Source organism: Leopardus geoffroyi, chromosome A2, assembly GCF_018350155.1.
Source record: "Leopardus geoffroyi isolate Oge1 chromosome A2, O.geoffroyi_Oge1_pat1.0, whole genome shotgun sequence".
Lineage (NCBI taxonomy): Eukaryota > Metazoa > Chordata > Mammalia > Carnivora > Felidae > Leopardus > Leopardus geoffroyi.
In genome coordinates this window covers 28,508,873-28,532,695 of record NC_059331.1, presented here as the reverse complement: position 1 = coordinate 28,532,695, position 23,823 = coordinate 28,508,873, and the positions used below count along the sequence as shown (strand labels likewise).

Below are 23,823 nucleotides of genomic sequence, written 5' to 3'. Positions count from 1 at the left end.
TTTTTTTTGTTGTTGTTGTTGTTGTTGTTGTTGTTTTGTTTTTAGTTTCTATATCATTTGTTTCTGCTCTGTTCTTTATTATTTCCTTTCTGCTGGCTTTCGATTTCATGTGTTCTTTTTCTAGTTTCTTTAAGTGTAAGGTTGGGTCATTTGAGATTTACTTGCTTCTTGAGGTAGACCTTTATTGCAATATACTTCCATTTTAGGACTGTTTTTGCTGCATCCCAAAGGTTTTGGACCATTGTGTTATCATTTTCACTTGTTTCCATGTGTTTTTTTAACTTCTTCTTTGATTTCCTGGTTGACCCGTTCATTGTTTGGTAGCATGTTGTTTAACCTCCGTGTATTTGTGGCCTTTCCAAGTTTTTTCTTGTGGCTGACTTCAAGTTTCATAGCATTGTGGTCAGAAAATAAGTATGGTATGATCTCAGTCTTATTGTACTTGTTGAGGCCTGATTTGTGACCTAGTGTGTGATCTGTTCTGGAGAATGTACCATATGCACTTGGAAAGAATGTGTATTCTGCTGATTTAGGATGGAATGTTCTGAATATATCTGTTCAGTCTACCTGGTCCGGTATGTCACTCAAAGCCATTGTTTCCTTGTTGATTTTCTGCTTAGATTATCTGTCCACTGATGTAAGTGAGGTGTTAAAGTCTCCTACTATTATCGTATTATTATTACTTCGTTCCTTTATGTTTGTTATTAATGGTTTTATATATTTGGGCACTTCTGTGTTGAGGGCATAAATATTTACAATTGTTAGAGCTTCTTGGTGGGTTGTCCTCTTTATTAGGATATAGTGCCCTTCTTCATCTCTTGTAACAGTCTTTGGTTTAAAACCTACTTTGTCTGGGGGTGCTTGGGCGGCTCAGTTGGTTAAGCATCTGACTTTGGCTCAGGTCATGATCTCATGGTCTGTGCGTTCAATCCCCACATCGGGTTCTGTGATGGCAACTCAGAGCCTGGAGCCTGCTTCAGACTCTGTCTCTCTTTCTCTCTCTCTCTCTGCCCCTCCCTGACTCATGCTCTGTCTCTGTCTCTCTCAAAGATAAATAAACATTAAAAAAATTTAAAAAAATCTAGTTTGTCTGGTGTAAATATGGCTACTCTGGCTTTCTTTTGACAACCATTTGCATGATAAATGTTTCCATTCCCTGACTTTCAATCTACAGGTGTCTTAAGGTCTGAAATGAGTCTCTTGTAGGCAACATATAAGTGGGTCTTGTTTTTGTTTTGTTTTGTTTTGTTTTGTTTTTTTATCCATTCTGACACATCATATCTCTTGATTGGAGCATTTAGTCCATTTATATTCAGAGTAATTATTGATAGATATGTATTTAGTGCCATTTTATTTCTCGTTTTGTCATTGTTTCTAGGGATTTTCTCTGTTACTATCTTATCTTTGTCACTTTTGGTCTTTCCTTTCCATTCAAAGGGTCTCTTTTAATATTTCTGGCAAGACTGGTTTAGTGGTCACAAACTCCTTTAGTTTTTGTTTGTCTGGGAAACTCTTTATCTCTCTTTCGATTCTGAATGACAGCCTTGCTGGATAGAGTATTCTTGGCTGCAGATTTTTCCCATTCAGCATGTTGAATATATCATGCCACTCCTTCCTCACTTGCCAACTTTCTTCTGAGAGATATGTAGCTACACTTTTGGGTTTTCTCTTGCAAGTCAAAGACTTCTTTTGTCTCCTTACTTTTAGCATTTTTACTTTATCACTATGTTTTGCAAGCTTAATTACAATATGCCTTGGTGTTGGCCTGCTTTTGTTGATTTTGATGGGAGTTCTCCATGCCTCCTGGATTTGGATGTCCTGAGAATGGAATTTTTTAGTTATTATTTCTTCAAATGAATTTTCTCTCTCTTCTTCTTCTGGGATTCCTCTACTACCAATGTTGTTATTTTTGTTGGAGTCACTGAGTTCCCTGCACATGGCAATGATTCTTAAAATCCCCTTCCATTCTTCTTCTCTTTCTAGTGATCTTTCACTTTATACTACTCAGGGGCCAGTACTCTCTTTCTTTTGTCCCTTTACTTTCATAGCTATACTATATCTATTAAGGCTGCAGACTTAGGCTTTTTTTCCCCTCTCATTTTCATCCCAATCTTCCAGTTCTGTTTTTGTTATCAATCACATAATTCTGCATCACAAAAATTAATAGTTCTCCTAGAAAGGGAGTGAAGGGAAAGGCCAAGCAAAATAAATTTCTTTTCTGGGGGTATGGAAGGTTTGGAACACTAACATTGTAACTAAATTTGTCTTCAGTATGCTTAAAAAAATTGATTAAATACAATGCATATTAAATTCATTGTTAATACCAAGCTGAGAATAAAGAATTATTAATTCCTTTGAAAATAAACTCCATGTTCAGAGTGAATTTAATAAACAGGAGGAGTAGAAGCCAAGAAGAATGGAATTCATTAATTTCGGACAGATGTAGAGTAGAATATCAGAGAAAATCCAGCAGATCACAAAATTGTAATATAGTTAGTGAACAAATATGCACCCTCAGGGAAAAATGATCAGGGGGTCACTGAGGACATTGAATAATAAGGCAATTCTGTAGCACTAATGAAGACCAAGTGGAATTCAGAAATAAATTAAGAGAAATGGCACGACTTCCTTTCCTCCATATGCCTCCTGGAAAGACATTTTCTAGCTCTTGCACTGAGTTTGTAAGATTCAGGAAAACTTCAGCTATCTTTGGAAGATAGTCACAGGTATGATTGATCACTTTTGAAAAGAAATAGCTGAGATGTGATTTTTACGAGAGAGGATGGCACCTAAGAGCTATCCCTCTGTCTTCATTTGCAGCTTTAAGAAAGAACTGATTGAGGGGCACCTGGGTGGCATAGTCAGTTAAATGCCTGACTTCGGCTCAGGTCATGATCTCATGGTTTGTGGGTTCGAGTCCCATGTTAGGCTCTGTGCTGACAGCTCAGAGCCTGGAGCCTGCTTTAGATTCTGTGTCCCCTCTCTCTCTGCCCGACCCACCCCTGCTCATACTCTCTCTCTCTGTGTCTCTCAAAAATAAATAAATACTAAAAAAATTAAGAATGAAAAGAAATAACTGATTGATAGAATAGGCATATTTGGTTAGTCATTGGGAAAAAAAAATGCCACATGACTTTAAATGGCAGAAAACGTTTATTTAAATAGACAATGCATTGACTCACATTCTGAGGAAGTCTTAGGAAATAACTTTTATTTTTGGGCTCTTGCTGTGAAGGCAGGAATAAGAATGCTCTGGGTTTATATGTGTAGGGTTTTTTTCCTGCTCCAGAGTCAATGATTTTATGAAGTGCCTTAAAAAATCTATTCCCCAAGATTGCACAGAACACATTAATTCCTCTTTGTGGATACATGTGATTTATTTCTTGTTTCTGGAACTTACTACTTATACTTCAACTAAGTTCATGAATATTTCAGATCAATTACCTAATCAATAGGGAAATTTTTTCCTATTATGTTTGGCTACTTTAACATTTAGCCAAATCAGAATGGTAAAATAAGATTCTACCAAATGTTATAGCATAGCTTTGTGTGTGTATGTGTTTTTTAAGTATTTGCTAGGATACATTTTTTGTTAAAGAAAGTTAAGTTTCTTCAACACAACATCCTAAATTGCAACTGTTCTTGCCTTATTTTGAAATAAGCAGCACATCTTTTAAATGTGTATCCAAGTTTTATTTATTTATTTTACCACTATCACTCTCTCTTGATAACTAGAGAGATGTATAGATACTTACCTTAACCCCAGTGTGTTAGGATTGAAGTAGACTATAAACTTAACTTTATGTCCTAGAAATCTGCTATAGTGGTATACTCTAAATTAGAACCCTCATAATGTTACCTTCCTTGGATGAGAAGAAAAGGATGAATACTGTGTCTCTCTTGCTTTTCATGGCATGGTTATGTTTTTCATTAACACAGAGAAAAGGAAGTTCATTATTGGTTTCCCTTCATTTCATTTCAGACAAGTGTAGGATTTTTACTAAGCTTGCAAGAAATTATATACAGACCATTTAGTGCTATAAATAGTTAAGGTTTCTAGTTATCCATAGTTACCCAGTTCTCTAGCTATTAGTTGGCCTTTTGAATTTTAGTTTGGGGAGTGAATGCTCAAAGGGTTCAATACCCAGTAGGACAAGAACTCGTAGACTGAAGGGACTTTCTTCTGGTTGCTTTAGAGGGCAAAGTATTTCCCAGACTTGCAGGCTTATTTTGGTTGGGAACACAGAAATGATAATTTTATCTCTGGGTGGCATTTATAAGGAACTATTTATAATGGTAGAAATCTCCCTGTGGATTGTTTTTATTTAATATTCTTCTATTGGGTAGATTTGTACCTTGATACTATTTTAAAACAATGAAATGGTTGTTTCATTTTCCTTCAATGAGGCAAAAAAAATCCACCTTATAAGGCTTTCTTCCCTGTGGCTGTGGCATCGCCTGACTACCTCAAAGCCATGGTTTTAGTTCAGCCCCCAAGTCAGAGAGAATTCTCTCTGACTCCCCTTTTTAGCTGGAGTTTCCCAGTCCTAGCTTACTATCACACTGCCTGGGGAGCTTTTTAACTCCATTCCTACTAGTGTTTGTTTGTTTGTTTGTTTATTTAAAATATGAAATTTATTGTCAAATTGGTTTGCATACAACACCCAGTGCTCATTCCAACAGGTGCCCTCCTCAATACCCATCACCCACTCTCTCCTCCCTCCCACCCCCCATCAACCCTCCGTTTGTGTTTTAAATCATATTTCCTTCCTCCCTGACTCTCTGGGAGCAGAGCCAATACTCAGCCTGGCTTTGGAATGCTTGACCACTGGGCACTCAAATGAAAATCTCTGGTGCCTCTAAGATAGTATTCTGCCCCATAGATTTCTTTAGTCTGGAGATCAGAGTAGTGGGGAACTTAAGTTCTTAGTAGCACCCCTGACAATTTAAAGAGGTGCATCAATGGGGAAACAGGTCTTCCCAGCTGGAATGGACAACTGGGTTATAGCGATGTTCCTCTGCTCTTACACTACCAGACTTCATGGAAATCATTCAGATGACTTAAGCTAATGACTTCTCTAGATATTTAATCCATGTTAATTTGAGTTTTCATTCTTTCAGGTTGTGTGGACTCTCATTTTTTTAAACGCCTGTCTCCTTTGCCTGGCAAGGTAAAAAAGACACATAAAAACTCATTTGATGTCTCTAGATTTTTTAATAGATTTAAGCAACTTTCTTATTTGCTATTTGAATATGAAAGACTTCAAATATCAAAAATTTCATATATACCTTGAAAAGAAGCTTATGTGTGTCATTGACTGCCTAGTTGATAAAATGACTTTGGTTATGGAGAATGCTCACAGTGTATGAATGAAAACTCCTGATTTGGGTGTTATTTGGGCCAAGCTAGAAGAGAAGTCACATTCTGAATTATTTTTTTCTCTGGTGGGAGATCAATACTGTCTAGACATGGTCTCATTATGACTTTGCATTGACTAGGGCAAACTCGGTCAACAGTGGGGCTGAGATTCCTGTAATCCAAGCTGCTGATGGGATATTTGTGTTGCCCCTTATTACAGAGACCTTCAGATTCACTGGTTTCAACTCTGTGTATCCCAGCATCATCCTGCTCAACTGTAGGGTTATCCTAGAGGACAGCATATGCCAACTCCTGACTTTTTAGAAAGACTCTGAATCCTTGAAGTCTTGGGAGCTGCTCTCTAGGATTTCCTAGCATGCTTGGTGACAGTTGCATAGGGCATGAGAGGAACCTTGGAGCTTTTGAATTCTCTGTGGTTTCTAAAACTTTTAAAACCAGAGATAGTAATACAACTCATATGTAAAGGCCTCAGTCCACTTCTGCAAGCCCAGCTATATTCCCTGTCATACAGATGCCTCCACATTAATTTCTGCAAATAATATCTTCATGTATGGAAATGTCACCAGTTTTATATTCAGATTAACTCTCATTTATGAGAAATTTTCATCTATTTGAATATATTTTTAAATTGGGAAGTTTATGACTCCTCTCTTAGGATCAGAACTTAAAAATCATGTCTTTTCTCTGTTAGATATTCAGACTCCTGGCCGTGCTGCTCTGCATGGAATCTTAAATCCTTCATTTGTGGTTATTTGTTGGCATTTTGCAAGAGAGTGAAGCAATGTCTGAGCCAGTAGAGGCCAGAGGTGGCCCAGCCTGACTGGGTTTTCAACAGTGCAATAAATGTTATTTGTCTAGCATCTTTACTTTTAAACTTTGGGAAAGATTATCATAGACATTGAGAAATAATGCTGATTATACAAAGGATTGCTCATGATAAAAGATCTCTTTCTGGAAATTTAAGTGTTCTAGTAGATTAGCATTATTGATCATTCTCTTTCCACATAGTCTACAGATGATCTTAGAATCCTGAAACTATTATTCTTCCTTGTCTAGTGTAATTATCAGAACGAGGAATAATCTAATTAAAAGACAACAAGGATGTGTTCTAATTGTTCTAATAAATTATGTTAATACTCAGTGCATTTAGTAACTTTTCAACAGGAATTTATTTAATGGGTTGACAGCTTGTCCTTTACCGCCACAATCTTAACTTTCATTTCTTCTAAACAAGACCAGTTACAGTAGGATAGTTAACTATCCAAAAATCTGTTGGGTCATTAGGAGAATCTAAGGTTCCGTGTTGTATGTATGGATGAAAAAATGGGTTTGGAGTTTTCTAGATAAAATAATGACCCAACACAGAAGAGGGTAATGACCAGTAGAGTTTAAAGTAAAAATCTGCAACTGACAGTTTCAATGAAGACAGTGGGCTGGCTTTTCATTTGTTTTTTAATTATCAAATGTAGTGCTGCATGATAATATGATACTAACTCATGTAATTGTGCTTGCTTAATTTTAGGCACTTTATATAAATCTATTAGACACCATATTGTTTATTACATATATGAAATAGTGCCTTCATTAAAGTAATGTCATGATGAGGCAACAATTCAGGACATCACTTCTGATAGCCCATATGTTTTCTACAGAAGATGCCAGTCTCCCTGCTTATTTGAACATAATTTAGATATAGTTTGTTGTGTAACTGGATGAGAAAGGCCTCAAGGCAGTGTGGAAAAAGATGTCAAGAAGGACCTGGGGAGAAATAAAACACTGTGTAGAGAATGGAGGGAAGCATACAGATAAGTTCTAAATAAATACCGGCTCTCAACATATTTGAGAAAAGCAGATTCCCAGGTTGATTAGGGTTATTCTCCCTTGACATAATAATCTTTTAAATTTAATTAACATGCCTTCAGGTAGGAAGGTATTTTAGTTCTTATCAAGACTAGAAAGTGTTTTCAGAAGGGACATTTTCTCACAAGATAGTAATTTTGTGGGAATAATTTTCCACTTTTGGAAGCCTGATCCATTCAAATTGTCAAGTTCACCAAAGAGTATGGGGCTGGAACATATACAGATCCCAGTTTATACTCATACAGTTAACTTACTTTCAAATAGTAGCCACAGAGAGAAAACAAAACAACACACACACCATAAAAGAAATGGGAATTAAAAGAAAATTATCTTCGGTGGCAAAGGAATGCAAGCAAATGTCTTCACATTCTGATGTGCATGAGCTAAACAGGTTGACGATATTTGGTTCCTTGCTCCCTGTCTGTTAATGTTCCAGTTCACTTCTTCATTTTCAATGGGAAACTTTCATATGCTCTTTTTCTGTTCTAAAAAGGTGACATTTCTTTCAAGTCCATCAGGCTTGCAGATTTCTTTCCTTTAAAAGGAGATTGAATGCTATGGAGCTCCTAATGCAACTGAAGACCCCTCACCACCAGCTCTGAATTAGATCAACTACCCAGTGTGTCTTCCCTTCCTTGTTTCCAAGGCATGGCCAATGTCTGCCTTTGAGAAGCAGCATGGATGTGGCACTCATTTCTTTTCTCTTCTTCTGTTTAACTTTGACAATTTTTTTTTATTGTGGAAAAATATAAATAACATAAAATTTTCCATTGTAAGCGTTTTTAATATATAATTCGGTAGCAATAAATATGACTTTTAAAAATGATTTGGACTGAAAAGGAAATAACACTGTGCCCAAATAGGCACTTATGTTGCACATGGAGGTTTTTATTTCTTTTTATTTTTTATCAACACATTTTTTTTTAATTTTTATTTTTTGAGAGAAGAGAGAGAGAGTGCAAGTAAGGGAGGGGCAGAGAAAGAGAGAGAGGGAGACACAGAATCCGAAGCAGGCTCCAGGCTCTGAGCTGTCAGCACAGAGCCCGACATGGAGTCCTAACCCCAGGAACTGCGAGATCATAACCTGAGCCGAAGTCAGATGCTCAACTGACTGAGCCACATAGGCACCCCATGCATAGAGGTTTTTAAATTTTATTCTGCTTTTTATTTCTATACGCTTGCTGAAATTAATTTTCACTGAAAATGTGATACTAGTTATAATCAGTGATACCCATCTATATGAAACCCAAACAGACTTCCATCTAGATTCTAGAACATAATGTAGATGCTCATAGTGGGTGGGAGAGGGGTATGTTGTGGGGAAAGGGGTCAACATGATAAATGGTTGTGAGGGATAGGGATATTTCTCTCTGAAGGTCCTGTGGACATTTCTGGAGCTCAGAGCGTAATTTTGACATGGTGTCAAAATTTATTTATTTTTCAGCCATTGGAAATTTTTATTTAGTAAATAATGCAAAATACATTTGACAAAAACTGACAAAATCTGGAGAATTCAAAGCTACAGGAAAGCTGAAACACCTCGCTTAACATGCTGCCATCTAGCCATTGACTCCTGCCATGCTCCTTCCCTCACCCATTGCAGAGACCCTGAAATCATTCCGCAGGAAGGATGGAGTGTGTTTAAAATGGACTGCAAGAGGCAGGGACTCAGCCAAGTCTTCTAATTTTATTGGCTGTTAACGCTTCCTTCCTACCAGTACAGAAACTAAGTTTTGATATATAGGAGAATAAAGATAATGAGTCATTGAAAAGCTACATATAAAAGTGTGTCCCACTAGCTGTCATTGTTTGAATATTATATTCACCAGTTTCATCTATTTTGCAGTTCTTTGGGGGTACCTGGTATGAAGTTTAAACTGCTTAGGAGAGGATGAAGGCCTCCTGCACCCCCTTACCTGTGTTTCCATCTTCTCCCCTTATGCCTAGAAATGTTCTGTACTTCAGTCTGGCATTACTTCATATCATGTCCCGAACATGCCATGTTCTCTTCTCATAGGGCTTTTGCACATGCTTCCCCCTCTCCTTGGAAACTCCTTTAACTATTGAACCTTTAGAATTCAGCTCACAGATCTCTGAGAAGCTTCTGCCGATTCTCCCAAGCAGTACAGCTCACTCTGTGCGTCAGCACTGTGACCATTACATACTTGCATCTTTGTACTTAAACACGTAATTATTATTACATGGCTATTCCTCCTGCCAGAATCAGAGTTCCTTATAGCCTCATGATGGTTCAACTCAACAGGATCCAGTTTATTATGTATATATATTTTTAGCTTTTTCTACATGTCTTATTTTGTTTTAATGTTTATTTATTTTTGAGAGAGAGAGAGAGTGCAAGCAGGGGAAGGGCAGAGAGAGAGAGGGAGACAGAGGATCCAAAGCAGGCTCTGTGCTGACAGCAGCCAGCCCTGTGTGGGGCTTGAACTCATGAACTGTGAGATCATGACTTGAGCAAAAGTCAGACACTCAACTGACTGAGCCACCTAGGCACCCCCCTACCTGTCTTATTTTTGAATTTCTGCTAAGACTTAGGAACCTAAGGCTTTCAAGTACTGAATGAAAATGATAGTCAACCCAGAGTTAACTCAGAATGCTATAACCAGTGAAAACATCGTTTAGGAATGAAAGGGAAGTCAAGATTTTTTTTCAGATGAAGGAAAACCAAGAGAATTTGTGACCAACAGAGCTACTCTAAAAGAATGGCTAACAGAAGGAAAATGATTTAAAAAAAGATGGATCCTTGGAACACAGGAAGGAAGAAAAAACACAGTAAGCAAAAATATTGATAAATACAGTAGGCTTACCTTTTATTCTTGAAATTTCTAAATTATATTTAAAGATTGAAGCAAAAATTCTAGTAGTTTCTGATGTGGATGCAAATGATTGAAATATTTAATAAGAGAATTATAAATGGGGAGCATAAAGGGACATAAAGGGAGGCCAGGTTTCTATATTTTATTTAGATTGATAAAATTCCACCAGTTATTTTATATTTATAAGTTATGAATATATAATACATAGAGCAAAAAAGTTCTACAAGGAGATGTATTCAAAAACACTTTAGGTATATCAAAATAGAATTCCAAAAAAAAAAAAAAAAAAAAAAACAATTCGAAAAACCTACCAGAAGGCAGGAAAACAAAAACAGAAACACAAAAACCAGAGAGGAAACAGCAAACAAACAAAAATAAAATACTAGGCTAGGACATAAAATATCAATAATTGTATTAAAGTTAAATGGTCTGAATACTCCATTTGTAGCAGACTGGCAGAGTTGTTTAAAAAAACACGACCCAACTATATACTGTCTATAAGAAACTCCCTTCAAATATAACCATAGAGGCAGATTAGAAGTAAAAGGAAGGAAGAGATATACCTGTAATACATGTATTAATTAAAAGAAAGCGGGAGCAGCTGTTTCTTCAAAGAAATTAATAAAATTGGCAAACAACTAGGAAGACTGACATAGAAAAAAGGACATAAGACATATAATACCAGTCTCAGAAATGAAACACAATAGACCCTGCACCTATCAAAAGGATAGTAAAGGAATGCTATGAACAATTCTACACACATAAATTTTATAACTTAGAAAAAAATAAATCCCTTTCTCAATCTCACAGTCTACCCAGTATGAAATAGTTTGAATAGTCTTTTAACTATTAAGGAAATTGAAATAATTTTAACTGCCCCCCCCCCAAAATATATCTCAGGTCCAGATTATTTTGCTGGAGAATTCTACCAAACATTTAAAGACGAATTAGCATCAATTCTACAAAGACTCTTCTAGGAAATAGAAGAGGGTATAGTTCATTTTATGAAGCTACTATTATCTAGATACAAAAGTCAGGCAGAAACAATATAAAAAAGAAAACTATAGATCAATAACCCTTACATTTATAAACCCCCAAATTCTTAACAACATATTAGCAAATAGAATTCATTAAAAAAGTATACATGATAACCATGGGCTCTATTTCAGGGATACAAGGCTGGTTTGACATTAAAAAGCTAATCAATTTAATTAACCACACAAAAGAGGAAAAAAAAATCACATGATTTTATCTTGATGCAGAAAAAGGATTTGACGAAATTCAATACTGACATATAATAAAAACTCTCAGAAAAATAGGAATAGAGGGAAACTTCCTCAACTTGATAAAGAACATCTTTTTAAATTGCCCACAGCTAACATTATACTTAATGATGAAAGACTGAATGCTTTTCCCCAAGTCAGGGGGTAAGGCAAGGATGTCTATTTTTGCCAGTCCTTTTCAACAAAGTGCAGGGATTTCTAGTCAATGCAGGAAGGCAATAAAGGAAATAAAAGGCACACAGACAGAAAAGAAGAAAGAAAACCTGCTACTGCTGATGACATGATTTTTACTTGGAAAATCCTAAATGATCTAAAAAAAATAATAAAACCTCTTAAAACTAATATGTGAGTTCAACAGGTTGTAGAATATAAGATACATTTTAAGTATCAGTTGTATTTATGTATACTAGCAATGAACATGTAGACACTATAATTAAGAATACAACTGAGGGGGCTGCCTGGCTGGCTCAGTCACAGGAGCATGCAACTCTTGACTTGAAGTCATGAGTTCAAGCCCCACATTAGGTGCAGGCATTACTTAAAAAAATTTTTAAAAAAGAATACAATTTATAGTAACTAACAATTATTAAATTCTTAGGTATAAATATAATAAAACATTTACAGAACTTACATACTGAAAATGACCTAATACTAAAGAAAGAAATCAAAGAAAATTGAAATACGTGGAGAAACATACAGTGTTCATGATTTAGAAGTCCCAGCATAGTAAGGATACCGGTTCTCCCCATATTGATAGACAGGTTTGATGCAGTTCCTACCAAAATCACATCATGATTTTTTTTAAATGTAGACAAGATTATTCTAAAATTTATATGGAGACAAAGGAACAATATTGGAGAAGGGGAATAGCATGGGAGGAATAGTCTACCCAATTTCAAAGCTTATAGGACAGCTGCTATGTAGCTATTCATGGAGTGCTATGCACATACATCAATAGATCAGGGTAGGGAACCCCAAAAATATATCTAAATGAATGTGCCCAACTGATTTTTGACAAATGTGCAATTTCCCTCAATGGAGAAGAGAGAACCTTTTCAATAAATGACCCTAGAGCAGTTGGCAAAAAATGGGCCTAAAACGAAATCTCATTCCTTATATAAAAATTAACTCAAAATGTATCATGGACTAAATATAGAAAAAAAATCCCATAAAACTGTAACACAGAAGAAAATGTAAGAGAAAATCTTTGGGATCTAGGGCTAGGCAAAGAGCTGTTAGACTTGACACAAAACACAATACACGAAAGGGAAACAAATGACATATTGGACTTCATTAGAATTAATACTTTTTCTCTGTTAAAGACACTGTTAAGAGAATGAAAAGACAAGTTACAGACTGGGAAAAAATATTTGCAAACCACATTTCTGACAAAGCACTAGTGTCCAGAATACTCAGAGACCTTTCAAACTTAACAGTATAAAAACAAACTATTCAATGAAAAAATGAGCAAAAGCCCTAGGCATTTCACTGAAGAGGTTATACAGACAGCAACTAAGCACATTAAAAAATGTTCAACCTCTGCCCCTCCCCCGTTCATGCTCTGTTTCTCTCTGTCCCCCCCAAAATAAATAAAAACATTGGAAAAAAAATTAAAAAAAAAAAAAAAGAAAAAAGGGGCGCCTGGGTGGCGCAGTCGGTTAAGCGTCCGACTTCAGCCAGGTCACCATCTCGCGGTCCGTGAGTTCGAGCCCCGCGTCAGGCTCTGGGCTGATGGCTCAGAGCCTGGAGCCTTTTTCCGATTCTGTGTCTCCCTCTCTCTCTGCCCCTCCCCCGTTCATGCTCTGTCTCTCTCTGTCCCCCAAAAAATAAATAAAAACGTTGGAAAAAAAATTAAAAAAAAAAAAGATGTTCAACATTATTAGCCATCTGGGGAATGCCCATTAGAACCATAATGATATATCGCCATATACTTATTCAGCATCCTCACCAGCACTTGGTGTTACCATTATTTTTTTTTTTTATTTTAGCTATTCTGATATGTGTATAGTTATTGTTTTTTTTATTTTATCCATTCTGATAAGTGTATAGTGCTAATGATAACACCAAGTGCTGGTGAGGATGCAGAGAAACTGGATTACTCATGTATTGCTGGTGGGAAATAGAACGGAAAATGGTTTGGCAGTTTCTTACAAAACCAAACATACACTTCCCATACTCTTGGGCACTTATCCCAAGGAGATGAAAATTTATGTTCACACAAAAACCTGTACACAAATGTTCATGACAGCTTTATTTGTAATAGCCCAAAACTGGAAACATCCCAGACATCCTTTATTGGGTAGAGCTGAGGACAGGGGTTTGATGGTGAAAACAGGGGTATGCCACGAAAGTCACCATAATGGGGCTCTCACTCTTTCCAATTTAGATCCTGGATTCATAGGCAGCCAGGTTTATAAAACTGAGGCAGGGGATTGGAAGACATTTTTCTGGGGAATTTGACCTGCCCAAGGAAGCAGACCTAGAAACACCGATGACCAGGGCATGCTGCAAGTCAATCACGCCAGGCCTGTGTCGTTCAATATGGTCGCCACTAGCAACATGTGACTCCTGGGCATTGAAATGTGGTTAGTCTGATTTGGGATGGGCTGTAAATGTAAACCACACTCAGAATTTTGAATACTTCATATAAAAAAATGTAAAGTATCTTGTTAATTTTTATTACATGTTGAAATAATATTTTTACATATTGGGTTAAATAAAATCTATTATTAAAATAATTTAAAAATGAATAAGGGACTGAATTTTTCTCAGATCGAAAGCAGGAAAAACTTGTATGGAACCGCAGTGTTTTTATTAGGAAACCTAAAGCAACATGGTATTAAAACGAAGGAAGCAATCAGCTAGGAGACTAAGAAAAAAGAAAGTCCTAGTCATACATATATGATCTATGCAATTTATTTCTCTCTAGCTGGTTCCTGCTGAAGTTGCTGAAGCCAGAAGTAGGCAAGCCTTCTGGACACACATATGGATTGTTTTGTCCTCCTGAGTTTATCTGAAAGTCTGGATGAGACTGATAGACTTTAGGAAATAACCAAGGTCCTTCATGTTACAGATCCATGGAGTGTGTCCAATGTACGTGGTTCGTTGAGTGAGTCAGTCTATTTGGATTGGAATCCTAGATATGCTATTTAATAAGTCTGTGATTTAAGCCAAGAGACTTTCTTTGCCTCTGTTTCCTCATCTGTGGAATGGGACTAAAAATAAATAATAGTATTTTTAAAGTCATTGTAAAGATTGCATGATTTAATGTGTGAAAAATGCTTAGTGCCTGACACATAGCAGGCATTGTGTAAAGGCTATCTTTATTATTGCTGTGGACTAGTGGCTCTCGTATCATCTCTAATCCTTAAGCTGGTCTGTAAGGGAGTAGTGTTATCTGAGAATCAAGGCCATGAAGTCACTTCAAAGCCTGAGCTTTTTCTATTCTCCATCCTAACTTGACTCAGAAAAATAGCACCTCAGAAGCCTTTTAGATAATTCTAAGAGGTTATTGAACCTGTCTGCCCAGTGGATGGTTGAGGGCTGGACTCTGGGGTTGGAGAATCTTGTGTTTGAATCCTGACTCCACCACTCAGAACCGTCAGGTGGCACTGGACAAGCCACTCAACCCCCTTCTCCAGCCAGGCCTCGGGTGAGTTTCTCCCTCATGGGTTGTTACCAGGATTACATTGGATAATGCGTGGAAAGCCCTTGGCATACTAAGTGCAGTGTAATTGTTAATTTTTTATGATGTGGTTTTTATTACAAATAGAATCTAACTCTCAGAGCTAGTTAAGTGGTAGAACTACAACTGAAAGTCTGGAAGGCCTTTTTCTTCAGTGCTCTCTCTTCTCTACTTTGCTATCTAATTGGTTAGTTTTCATTCATCCTTTTAGAGTCTACATTTATAAAGTCAGAGTTGTTAGTGAGGATTTTATGAGAACACTTTCCAAGAGTTTTTTTGAACTGCCAGATCCAGAGATTTACGATGTAGCTTGGTCCTGAAGTAATTGGCTCTCTTAGTCTTGCATTCTAAGAAGTTCTTCCAGTGTAAGGTTGAGAACCACCAGAGGAACTCTCACATTTTGGTAATTGCTTTAAGGAATAACTTACCTCTTAAAAACATATGTTACTCAGCTGCAACTCCTTCCTTCCCTCACTGCGCCGTTTTGAAAAATCTCATTATAGATCTTCACAATCTCGTTTTCTGAGTTTCCCCTTTGAACTATTTCCTCAAGCACCATCCCTTAATATTCTCTTCTTTTCAGTTTATCAACTAGTTGGGGCAGGGATGTACTGGTGAGCACTGAAGTGTTTCTTTGGAATACAGAAATGATTTAATCTTAGGAGGATGCAGAAATGATTTAATTTTCCACCTGTCAACGAATAGAAGCATTATGAAACTGGTATTTGCCAGGTACTTGAAGCAAACTGTATATGATTTACTGCTGTTACATCATGTCAACAGCCAGTTCGTGGTTGGAGATGAATTCAGAAAGCCTCATTAATATGTTGAGCTAATGACAAGGATGGAATGTTGTAATATCTCCTTAAATGTAATTTTGTGTGTGTGTGTGTGTGTGTGTGAGAGAGAGAGAGAGAGAGAGAGAGAGAGAGAGAGAGAGAATTGGATCGATTTGGCCATGAACAAGTCAGAAGTCTACAGTACTCTAATCGCTGATAGGTGTCTTCTAAACTTCTTTTAAATTTGTACCCTTCTTCCTGGCGGTTAACCACATAGATTATTACTACAGTTTCATTTCCCCAATTTGGAGTTTTGGTATAAAAAAGACCACCAGATCTTTTCCAAAATAACTGAGAAAACATCAGGAAATAGAATTGCAAATATATTATAATTTTGTCATAAAGAAACTAAACATTTTCCCCCATTATTTAGACATAAGTGAGAACTGTGACATTTCTCTTGTTTTGGCTAGCATGCAAGTAAGAAAGAGAAACATTCTGTTGTGAGGACCTCATTCTCTTAAATATATCACTAAGGATATCTTCGAGTTCTCTTACCAGTTTCTTCTTGTGGTCTCAACAGTTGTTCTTAGCGATAATCATGCTAAACGTTTTAGCTACTTTTTGAGCTCTCCCTCTCAAACTGGAGATAAGGGAGAAATAAGTGAATATCACTCCTCCCACCCTCCAAACTGAATCCAAGTTGATCTAGGAAAGGTTTGTATTCTTCATTTATCCATTCAGCAATGAGATGGTATTTTATGCAGGATCTATTTTAGGTACCATGAAAATTTCAAAAGGTGCTTTGGACAGTTCCCAGACCTCAAGAAACTTGCCCTTATGTTCCTCTTTTACTTTCCTTTCCTTTTCCCCTTTGACCAACTCCCCCTAAAATTTGAAACTGTCTACTAAACTGAAGGTAGTGTGCAAGCAATTGAACAGTTAACTGTAAAACATAAATGTCACCATCTTTACTACTAAGTGAAGTTGGTAGGTCCTTGGAACGAACTAAATTTGGTTGTAAGTTTCCTGGCCCCTAAGGCGGAAAAAAGGGAACTATTTGCCATATGTAACATACCTTGTCTGACCAGACAAAGCATTACAGTTTTTCCACATGGAATCTCTTTGGGATTAAAGCTAAAGGTAGAATTCTTGGTTGCAAATGCTGATTTGAGTGCATTTGTTAAACAAAGGAATAAGTACTGGGAGGTGAGGCAGAGAACATGGACCATATCTGCTTTGCTTACTCTTGTATCCCAGGGCTCAGCACAGGGCCTGGCTCCTGAGGGGTATTTGATACATAGTTGTTTATTAAATTGAACTATTCAATGCAGAGTTTTGCATTAACTTTTTTATTTTTATTTTTTTAAGAGAGAGAGAGAATGCTAGTGGGGGAAAGGAGCAGAGAGAGAGAGAGAGAGAGAGAGAGAGAGAATGAATCTTAAGCAGGCTCTACACTCAGCCTAACTCAGGGGCGGGGCAGAGCCCAACTCTGGGCTCAATCACATGACCTGACCTGAAATCAAGAGTCAGACACTCAAGCAACTGAACCACCCAGGCGCCCCTGCACCAACTTTTTTTTTTTTTTTTTAACGCTTATTTATTTTTGAGACAGAGAGAGACAGAGCATGAATGGGGGAGAGTCAGAGAGAGGGAGACACAGAATCTGAAACAGGCCCCAGGCTCTGAGCTGTCAGCACAGAGCCCGATGCGGGGCTCGAACTCACGGACCACGAGATCATGACCTGAGCCGAAGTTGGCTGCTTAACCGACTGAGCCACCCAGGCGCCCCAGCAACTTTTAATAATGAAGATGCACTATGTACTCTGTCTTTGAATGTTGTGTTCTCTCTCCCTAGAATGCCGTCCTTCCAGACCTTACTTACCTCCTTCTCGTTCTGCAAGTCTCACAGTTAAGTCAACCCCTTTTGCTTTAGCAACTCTTAGAATGATCTACTCCTTTCCTTTAGAGCTATTGGCTCAACTGGAAAGGATAGGCTTCCTGGTGGTCTTTGGCTTGTGTGAAGCTCCCCTCACAGCCTCCAGGAGTCATAGGTATGGCTTGATTTTGATCACGTTGGTACCCCAGACCCTAGCATAGTGCTTAACACTTATTATTCAGTAAATTCTTTAAGTGAATATAAGTTAAAAATTCCTTGTGCTTCTAATGAACTTTGAATGAAAATGAGGATAATGTATGAAAATGTAGATCAGTTTAATGTAAGAATAATGATGACAATGATGATGAGTAAAATACAAGTAATGATAACTACTGTACTGAATTCTAACCATGCCCAGGTCCTTTACGTAAATTGTCCCCCTCATAACTCTATGAGGAAGGCAAAATTATTATCCCCATTCTTACCATTGTGGAGAATGAGCGTGAAGGCTAAGAACTTGGATAGAGTCATGCACTTATTTGATTGGTAAAGCCCAGGATTCAAACACTCTTACCCACTATGCAAAATCGTCTCCCTGTACTATTTTGCTAAAGCTCCCTCAGGTTAATGACCTGGAAGCACAAAGCGATGGTGTCCTCATGTGTCTTGAATAGTGTGTGGTAAGTTACTTTGTGACAACCCAAAGTAGCAATCCGCACCCCCCCCCCCCCCGCCCCATTTCATTGTGAGGTTTCAGCTGTGTTTCTAGAAGGGAACAGACACTGTAGAACCAGAGGCTGTATGATTCTTTCTTTTGTTCTCACAGGATTGGTGTAGGATGTTTGTTTTACCCACCCTCTGTGGTGTGCAGCCCCCTTGCTGAATGCCCTTTGCTGCGGTTCCAATTGGAAGGGGTTATCACATATTTCATTTGTTGTTTTGAAAACCCAACGTTTAATGCAGGGCAGCGTGGCCACGTTATTATAAGTCGTTAGACAAATTAAATGATTCAGTGTAGTAGCTCTGAAAAGTCTAATTTCCATGTGCAGAATCATGTTTATCATCACCCAAATTCAAAGGCAGAAAAATAGCACGTTTACATTGGTAACTTATTCATAACTTTCCCTTTCTACCTTGTTTGTTTGTTTTAAATTCCAACCCCGCCTGTAGGATGACACACAAAAAAGGATACTATTTAAATATTAGGACCTCGATGGGGTGAAGCTATTGAGGTAAGTGCGGCACTGTATCAGTGCTGTCTGCCTCCTCGGTCCGTTCGGTACAGATGTGGGGATTGCCAGCTTTTCCTTTAAGTCTTTGGCTAACTTCTTCTTCAAGGCCTTAAGGTCTCTCAAGTAAGTGTACATAGAAGGCATTTTAAAATACACAGTATTGACCCAGGAGGAAGTACCATTTCCTTTGGGGCTTTCACGATTACTGAACTGTTCTGCAAGCTTTCTCTCTCCACGGATTCTCCCACTAGGAAGAGAAGCAACATTCTAGCTTCTTTAAAGAATGACCTCCTTGTCTTAAGGAGGATCTTTTGGTTATTAGCAGCAAAAACTGTCTTAAAGCTAACTCTAACTCTTTTTTTCAAGCTCGAATTCCATTCTGGAGGGGGAAGAATCTGAACATAGAACATAGAAGGTTAATGGCAGACTTGCTTCACAGAGAAATATGAAAAGCAAAACTGCTAAGTCTGCTGAGAACTAATCAAGTATATTGTTCCCTTGATTCTAGAAAATTACAACGAGCCTTTGAGAAAGGGTGAAAAGATGTCCATGGCGTGCTCTCAGTTTACTTTGTCTGTAAATGCGTGTTTCCTTCTTCCCTGTGGTTCCAGAGGTGATGGTCTGTGCTGAAGATAATGGCTACTGACGGTCTGTTGCTGTTCCCCTGGCAGAGCTCTGTGTCTTTGCAAATGACAGATGGTTCCCTCTGCTGGCTGAACTTAAAGTCAGCCCTCCAAGCTGAGCCAACCTGGGAGGAATCACCATCAGTCTCACTGATTATTAAAACATAGTTTTGAGTTTTATCCGTAAACAATCAGCCATCTGTGACCGGTTTAAGTGCACTTTAGAACTGGTGACAGGGTTCCTTCCTTTCTTCCTTTCTCCCTCCTTCCTTCCCTCTTCTGTCTCTTTCTTTGTGTCTCCTTCTCTCTCTCCCCCTCCCTCCTCTCCCTTTCTTTATTTTGAGAAAAATTTAAAAATACAGCCAACCACAAAATGTAGTGTAATAAACATCTATAATCCCGCTATCAGAAAAGGAGCATCCATTTCTGTTTAGTCATTATTGATACTGTTTGTTTGTTTAAGGAAATCACTGAAGAAATTAAATTCCCTCTTAACTAGCATATTCTGTTTTTCCTCCCACTTTCTCTGGTGCAAAATTCCCTACCACAGATTTGGGATGTGTTTAACCAGTTTGTTGTTTTCATACACATATACATGTATCCATCACCAAAACATACTATTGTGTTTGCATGTTTAAAATTTTCCTTCTCGTTGGTTTTTGTTCACGTGACATCATTTATAAAACTTATCTGCATTGATGCTTATAACCAATTGATTTCTTTTAACGGCTGCATAATACTCCATCTTATAATTTTTATTTACCTATTTCCTTTTCAGGGCAGATTTTCAGTCATTTCCAAGTTTCGCTATACTTAAAAAAAAAAAAAAAAGGAAAACCACTGCAGTAATCTTTTTAGTATATATCTCCTTGTGCATATGTTTCTTGAGCCCAGTATACCTGGCAAGAAGATTCACTATGCCATCGGATATGTGTAGTATCGCTTTTGATAAATGTGACAAAATTGCTCACTAGAATGATATACCAACTCATGGTTCTGCCAGAAGTAAGCTAGAACAATGAAGTATTTTTTCCTGTATTTTGGACAATACTGAATTTTGTCAATCTTTTTCATGTTTGCTGCTTTGATAGAATACAAATAGAATCCTACCTATTATTTTATTTTGTATTTTCTTCTAGTGAGCCTAAGCTGCTTTTTTAAATATTCATTGTCCATTGAGATTTCTTCTTTCAACTACTAGTTTTTTTCTATTTGCTTGTTCATTTTTTCTTGATTTTAGGAGTTCCTTATATATTCTGATGATTTATTCTGTCTGTTATATATATTGTCAATATCTTCAGCTGGTCTGGCACTTGAGAAGACCATCTCTCCAGGTGATTGGTACAGTTAAATTGTTATGGTTTCTAATTTAATTCTAAGAATTATCAAAAAGTCAGGCATCTTTCTCTACTTCTAGTCCATTGCAGATCCTTTTGGATCTACTTTCAAAATATGCAATAGAGAATGACCACTTCTCCCTATCTCCCGTTCTCCCTGACCAGCATCTTTATCCACCAGGATTGCTGTGGGACCCCACCCCCACCCACGAGTGGTGTCTCTTTAGTTTATTCTCAAAAAGCCTGAGAGATCTTACTAAACTGAAGTGACATCTTATTCCATCTGTGCTCAGAATTGCCCACTGGCTTTCCACCTTGGTGTGAGTAAATGTCCAAGTCCTTGTAATGGCCCAGAAAGTCTGGTACCATCCAGCTCCCTGCCAAGGGTCTGACCTTGTCTCCTACCACTCTCCCCTCACTGCTCCAGCCATATTGGCTTTCGTGCTGTTCTTCTAGAATAGTAAGCATTCTCCTCCCTTGGACCTCTGCGTTTTCTGCTCCCAGTGCCTAGAACTTTCCTTACCCAGAAGCATCTTCCCGCTGACCTCACTCAGGTCTTTGCCGGAATGTTACCATCTCTGTGAGCTCTTTCCTGATTTCTTTGCCTAAAAATGCAAAAATGTCCCTGTACTCACTGTATTAATTTCCTGGGGTTGCCATGACAAAATACCACAAACTGAGCCACTTAAGATAACAGAAATCTATTGTCTCACCATTTTGGAGGCTACAAGTCTGAAACTGAAGTATCATGAGGGCCATCCTTCCTCTGAAACCAGCAAGGGAATCCTTCTTTGATTCTTCTTGGCTTCTGGAACATGGCTAGCTATGCTTAGCATTGCCTGGCTTGTAGCTGCATCACTCCCCACCCTGCTCTTGTCATCACACGGTGTCCTCCCTCTGTGGTATCTATCTTCACATGGTCATCCTCTTCTGGGGACACTAGTCTTACTGGAGGAGGGTGTGTCCTCCTCCAGGGTGACCTCATCTTAACTAATTATATCTGCTATGACCCTATTTCCAAATCAGATCACACTCTTAGGTATTAGGGGTTAGAACTTCAACATATCTTTTTGGGGGACATAGGCCATAATATAACCATAAGACTCACCATCTGCTTTCCACTTTGTGTTTCTCAGGAACACAAAGCACTATTTAACCAACCGTGTAGTTTACATTTTTGTTTTGTCTGTCATTCATCTGTCTCCCACCAGAATGTAGGCATCATGAAGGCAGGATTTGGGGTTGTTATGTTCACTGCTATAGAGAACAGTGCCTGACATCTTAGTAGGACTCAACAAATGTGTATTGAATGAATGGTTATCTGTGTTTAATTATTGCATCAAGCAGAGCATGTGGCATGATATGGACCATAACCGTTAGATAAAGAAAGGAAAATAATTAAATAAAATCTTAGGAAATGTATAAGTGTTTGTAATTGTGATACTTTTATTTCAAAGAAGGTCATGTGAAGGAATACCACGGGTAGAGGTCAGAACAGAGAGGGGCCAGCCAGCTGGAGGATCAGTATATTGTCATTGAGTGATTTATGGGCAATGGGGTCTCTCTGGCCTCATTGTCACTTCTCTGCTTCAGAATTATTCCTTGAAGCACGGTGGAGCACAGGCCTCTCACTTTGCCTGAATACTCAACATGTGCCAGAAACTGTGCTTGGTGCTTTATCTTCATTAAAAAAAAATCATCCTTTTGGTAAATATACCCCTCAGATATTATTATGCCCATTTGACAGAGGTGGAAAGTGAGGCTCAATGAAGTTGAGCAGCTATATCCAGGACACAGAGATAGTAAATGCATTACTAGGATTCAAACTCAGGACCAAAAAACCATGTTCCTCCCACTGTGAGATTCCCTCAGAGTCTTGTGGACACTAAAGTTTCAAGGAACTAGAGTAAACTGACCCACAAAATACTCTTCAGACAGATGATACGGCACAGACCACCGTAAAACCAGAGAGGTACTCTTCCTACCAGACTTGTGGGTCAGCCTCATCCTTTTGCAAAATGGAAAACCCCAGTGCTGGGATTGGCCGGCTCTTGAGGAGGCTCATACTATGCATCCAGAACAGCCCAGGACTAGAAACAAGAAGCTGGAGTATCAGGACACCATTTTGCCACTTCCTTTATGTGGTCTTGTGTGAGTCACTTGAGCTGCCCCTCAGCCACAGTCTCTCTTGTGCAGAGTAATGATAACACCTGCAGAAATCACATGGGTGCCTTTGTTCTGGCCTTTTAACAATAACAATGCAGTCATGCTAGCTGGTATTCTTGGCGAATGTCCACAGTGAAGTTGTACCTAGAGGCCAGCCATCCAGATCACTGCTGAAAAGATCATCTGATTTTTTTGTTCCCAGTGAAGGTATCTCAGGACCACCTGCCTGCCTAGACCCCCTATAAAATCTCTGTGCATTCTGCCACACAGCATTCTAAAGAGATAACAGTAGTTGGAGAGGTAGTATTTACTTAATTTTAAGTGTTTTCATGGAGTTTGATATAATTGACCTGCTATGGGCACATCCTTAAAATAGTAGTCAAATTCTTAAGTACATATAAAACAGAACTTTTAAAATGGTGACATTTCTGGCTTCATTTCCCTTGGAGAATTTACCCTTTCTCAAATTCTATTTGTAGCTGCCATTTTAAAATTGGGGTATAAATATTATGTCAGTTAAATAAAGGAGTGATGACTTCACTTTTTGAAGAAAGCACTACTTTTCCTTTCCATGAAACGCAGCTTAACTGTTATCTGATTGACATGCCATTATATGATTCTCCCCCCACAAGTTACACACATTTAATAATTTTTTATGTATGAAAAGTAAGGTTAAACAGCTACAAAATCAAGTTGTTATGCTTTGCATAGCTTTGAGAATGATCGTGGAATGGAAACGAAATTCATGCAGCAGGCGGATGCTTC

The 23,823-nt window shown here is 38.0% G+C and overlaps 1 protein-coding gene across 4 annotated transcripts in view; it reads left to right on the top strand.

Annotated features, from left to right (window-relative positions):
* Positions 1 to 23,823, top strand: part of FHIT (fragile histidine triad diadenosine triphosphatase) — a 1,417,560-nt gene that overhangs the window by 359,659 nt on the left and 1,034,078 nt on the right. For 3 of the 4 annotated variants that reach the window (XM_045496934.1, XM_045496935.1, XM_045496937.1), the window contains one exon: positions 5,122 to 5,171. The exons of the other annotated variant lie outside the window; for it this stretch is intronic. The gene's annotated coding sequence lies outside the window, so the exon portion shown is untranslated. The remainder of the gene's footprint in view (positions 1 to 5,121; positions 5,172 to 23,823) is intronic. 4 annotated transcript variants of the gene reach the window in all.